This window comes from Rattus rattus, chromosome 2 (genome assembly GCF_011064425.1).
Source record: "Rattus rattus isolate New Zealand chromosome 2, Rrattus_CSIRO_v1, whole genome shotgun sequence".
In the NCBI taxonomy this organism is placed as follows: domain Eukaryota; kingdom Metazoa; phylum Chordata; class Mammalia; order Rodentia; family Muridae; genus Rattus; species Rattus rattus.
The window spans coordinates 54,667,581-54,672,804 of record NC_046155.1 but is presented as its reverse complement, the minus strand read 5'-3'; the positions used below and the strand labels follow the sequence as shown (position 1 = coordinate 54,672,804).

General features: G+C 42.9%; 1 pseudogene; it reads left to right on the top strand.

Moving 5' to 3' along the window:
* The first annotated feature begins 2,372 nt into the window (after positions 1-2,372).
* LOC116893088 lies at positions 2,373-3,263 on the top strand (annotated as a pseudogene).
* Positions 3,264-5,224: the final 1,961 nt, after the last annotated feature.

Sequence of the window (5,224 nt, the reverse complement as noted above, 5' to 3'; positions counted from 1 at the left end):
AAAGCATCAACCTCACCATTTTCCTACTGTCCTCTTCCACCCTATAGAGAACTTCCAAAGCACGCCTTTCTTTGGAATAGAAAGTGTCATGCAGCTCTCCAGGCCTGTGTTGAGAAACTCCATGCACACAGCAAGAAGGGTGTGAAACTTCACCAGGGTCTCCATCCCAGTTGAGAGGTCATCATGGCTCCTGCCATCAGTCACAAGTTCTCCTCTCCTGATGCTCACTGAGTGCCCACCTTATTCCACATGCTAGAACAGCCATGCAGCCAACAATGCTGACTGACTAGAGATAGAACTCCATCTCAGCACTCTCCTATCCAGGTACTCTCAAGTGGGATCTCACAAGCAGCACAGACAGGAGAAAACACACTTCTGGAATTCAATGTAACTATCATTAACCAGGACTCTGAATTTCCCTCCCTGCCTGTGACATCCCAGTGTAATGAAATGTTAGATTATTCTACCATAGTCCCTTTTCTGTGAAACACTGTCATCCAGTTTCACACCACCATGGGTGCCAAATCAAGGACACTGACCAAGAGGGTACCAGATTTATTACTATGAGCACAACAGCCTGGGCCCTCTAATACCTGGAGAACTCAGATAGAGCCAGTGCCTGCAGGTCTTTAGCTCTGTCCCCTACCCTGTGAGTCAGGCCTCTGCTCCCTAACCAGAGATGGCGATGGTGATTCAGCCAAAGAATGTCCAAATGTCACTCTCCACATCTGACTTCTCCTATTCCACATCTGCTCAAGCTATGCCAGACACCAGTCTTCCCAGTGAGTATAGAGATCCTGGAAGGAAGGATTGGGATCAGCACTCTAAGGAGACTGAAGTCTAACTTTCAGTAATGGACACAGGGGTAGAATGAGTCTTGACGGGTTAGGTCCAGGTCTGGCTTTCCATCCCTACCTTCGGTCTCTACCATGAGAAAGACTGAAAGGTCACTGTGAGAGGTATCCATCCTGAATTAAATGATATCCGTGGAGCACAGAACAGAAATATATGTAACTAATTACCCAAGATAATCAGTTCTATGCACGAACACACTGGAATCCACTCCTTCCTGTTCTATTGTTCTCAGTATAGAAGTTTTAGTTAACATGGAATTTTCCAAGAGTTGAAGTCTTTCTCCAAAGCAAGGTAGTAACTTCAAATTTTTCCTGGAAGAAGTACTTCTCCCAGATTCCCAGCACCTGTCCCGGCATTTTCTTACACTTAAAATTTTACAAGGAGTTCTGGTGCAGTCCAGGTACCATTGCTAAGTTGGCTAAAGCTGCTCATCTTTTTGTTTCATTTGCTCTTCAAGAGGTACTTCAGAGGTAGCCAAGGGCCTAAGATCATATAAACATGTTTTCTACTACTGAGTCATACCCAAGCCCAAATATTTCAATTTCTTAAATCAGTGTTCATATCACTTATAAAAAAAATCTATGAAACGTGAGGCTGGAGAAAAGCCTCAGTTGTTGAAAAGCTTGCCTTCAGGAGTTACCTGACTGTGTTTGGATGCTTAAAATCACATAAAACGTCAGAGCTGCAGACTTTCTGAGTAATGCTTAAACTGATAGAAGTTGGCAGTGGCAGGTCAGTTCTTGGAAATGGTGGATCAGACAACCTGCTTAGTAGTAAACTTTCTAGGAAATGAGAGGGACTGTTTCAAATACAAAGGGGAAGGCAAGTGAAGAGCAGATATCGAGAAACTTCTGTAACCTAACCATGAAGGCTATGCTCCCCACACTATACAAACACAAAAGAACACAAAAGTACCTGAGAAAACATTACATGGCGTGGCCACCAAAAACAGAGCAGTCACCACCTGTCTGCCAACAGAGGTGCTACTGTGCTGCTCAAGCACAGCTCATGGGAATGCCCTCCCAGTGCTATAGGGGCTGACTGTTGTGGTGCTATAAGAAGTGGGGCAGGGAAGCATCTCACTGACCAGGCACTGACTTCTTCATTGACTGTTTCTGAGATGTGGAAATGGAGGCATCCCAGTAATGGTCACCTTCAGGCCAGATACTCTGTCTGCTGCAGAGTTCAGAACTCGCCAACATCTCCTCCCAGGTGTACCAGATGAAGACAAAACCTGTCAATGGGCACATACTATTAACAGTCCCCACTCACAGGCCTTCAGAAGTCCTGGCCTTGCCTTCAGCTCCAGAACTGGAATAAAGAGAATGAAAACATGCATGAGGTGAAATCTGGGCTGCCAATGCCTCGGGATGCTTATGAAGGCACTAAAGAAAACCAAGTCCCATCATTTCTCCCCTCAGCACACTGTCACATGCTGCAGGTTCTTCACCTCACTGATACTGGGAGTCTAAGGTAGAAGTCCGTGTCTGGAAGAGGTAGGGGACATAAAGAACAAGATGGGATCTTACATTGACTTTGAGGACATCACTATAGTGGAGGCAGGTATTCTCCTTCCCCAACTCTTCAACGTGCTCTCAGAAATAGACCATGCCCAAGCCCATGAAAACTGAAGAGTCCTCAATCACCCCTCTGGCCAGGTGAGGAAGAATAAATGACCTTAAAGCCACCAAGCTGCTTGATGGAGCTCCTCAGGCTAGAGTCCAGCACCAGGTCCTGGTGGGTGGAGAGGGAGCTGTGGGAGGTGCTGGAGCAAGTGAGCCAGTTATTGCCAACATCACGATGTACCTGGAGGGTAAAGCTCTCAAAGAAACCCCCAGAAGGCACAGCAGAGCTACAGGACAGGGGCGAGAAAGATCAAGTGGACCACAGAACAACTCCAAGAGAGCAGAGGAGCTTAAGCAGCCAAGGAACAGAGTCAAAACAGAAGAGAACTCCACCATTCCTATGACCAAGAGGAAAAGGGATCCACCTAAGCTCAGCCACACCAGCTTCAAGAAGCCTCGAACCCACCTTGGCATGCACATGCTGGAGTCTGTGCAGGTCTTTTACCCACTGGGGAAGAAGAGTGAGAAGAAAACTGGTATTTCCTCTTTCAGGGGTCTATGAACCTTCACTAGTCACAAAGATTCTGGGCCAGGTCCAGCACCTGGTCCAGCACTGCTGGATATGCCACATGAGGGTCAGGGCCCTGACAAAACCCCGAGTAAGGCTTAAACAGCAGAGAGCAGTGCTCAAAAGTAGTGAATATCTTTGTCCTAGCATGACCTGCTCCAACCTGGGAAGGTCAGTTTAGTACCTTTGCATTTCCTAACCCTAGAAAAGCCTTGAGCAAGACCAGTTTCTAGAAAGCCCTCTCCCTGGCTTCATGCCAGTCCACTGCACCTTAATCTGTAAGGTCTCATTCTCATTCAGCTCACCCTAGCACACTAAGGCCAGCCCAATCATTTCTTGTTAGCACATCTTTGAAAGTCTCTGCCAATCCAGCTCTGACAACTTTCTCTAGTACCACAGGACCCCATCCAGTCTAGTGTTGTGATTCATTCAGCTGCTTTGGGAGAGGCATCCTATATAGCATTAACCCACACTTCATTCCAGAGAGCTTGTTTCTGCTGCCAGGAACAAGATACTATCGCCTCCCAAACCTCAAACTTAATAATCTGCTGCAAGACCTCAGCCACTAACCCATTCTATGGAGGAAAGTTGACATTTTGGGACCAGTCGTCTCACAGCCCATCACAAAAGAGCAGGGGCCAGAGGGACACCATGAAGAGGGGGGCTCAACAGGAACGCGCAAATGCTGCCAAGTACACCTCTTCTTGGAAATTGCAACTTTTAAGAGATGGCCAGGTCTTTGTAAGAAAATGCTGTCAATATGGACAAGGAAAAAAATAATCACTGATGTATACAAATGTATACAAACACAAAACTATATATATATATAATATATGTACAAGTGTAGGAATATAGAAGAGTATTTATAGAATGATAGACAAAATATATCCACATATAATTGAATAGTTAGTAAATTGCCTAAAATATATTAAGTTGGTCATTTTATTTGTGGCTAATATAATTGTTTTCTGATGCTTCTATTAACATTGGTAATTTAATTTTTATCCTATTGTATACGAAATAGAACTTAGGAAATATACTTAATGTTAAATCAATTGAGAATATGCTACAGTTGTATTAAAATGATTCTCCTTAAGTTTTTCATTCTTTGGACATGGTATATCTTAAAGGGCATACTGAATATTGAGCACTCTCCCTCCATATTCATAGATCTGAATATTTCTCACCTCTGACCATTATTCATCATTTTCCCGCTACAAAGATTTCTGTTCAAGTTCACAAAATACATACATTCAGGATTTCACTTTGCAGGTTTAATCTAGGACCCCCTTAATAAGGAAAATATAGTTAACTGAACCAGGCTAATTCATATGATAATTTACACTGAATTGTTTCCTGTAAACAACATAATTTTATTTTTAGGAAAAAAGAATTTCCCATTGTACACATCTTATTTTTCTTATCCCCTTCTCATTGCTGACACCCAGGCTACTTCCTTAATGTAGCTGCCATGAACTGTTACAATGGCCATTTTTGGTGTCAACAAGGCTATATCTGGAATTAAGTAAAACCTAATTTATTTGGTGTACCTGTGAGGTATTTTTTAATTAAAATGTATTAAAACATTTGAAGTAGAAATAGACAACATTATTTTGGATCCTTTTAAATAGGAAGGTCTGCCTTTATTTTGGGCTAAATCATCTGGTGGCAGCCTATATAACGAATGTGGAAGAGGAAAGCTCTGTGCACTTTGCTTGCTTTCCCTTGATCTCGCTGGCAAGTCCATTCCTTCACTGGCATTAGAGACCATTTCCTTGGGACTCGAAACAGAGTATACTGGAGACCAGCTGAGACAGACTCACGGATTGAACAACTACTAGACTCTTGGAATGTCTGCTGGTAGACAGCCTTTGTTGAATGATATAAGACATAGCCTGTAATCCAGTTTAATCATCCTCCTTTCAATAGATAGATAGATAGATAGATAGATAGATAGATAGATAGATAGATAGATAGATAGATAGATTCATTCTGTCAATCTCTTACTCTAGAGAACCCTGAATAGATTCTGTTTATGCAAGGTGAGAGCCAAGTACAAGTGTGCTACAATCAACATTGACGGGCAAATACGTCTCTAATATAGTGAATTGAAATCCTTTTTGTAAATACCCAGGAGTGTATTACATGGATCATATGGTGGATTCCTTTTTAATTGTTTGACGAACCTTCATTGTGATTCTACTGTGTGGTAATTCTAGGAAGAAAAACACATTGA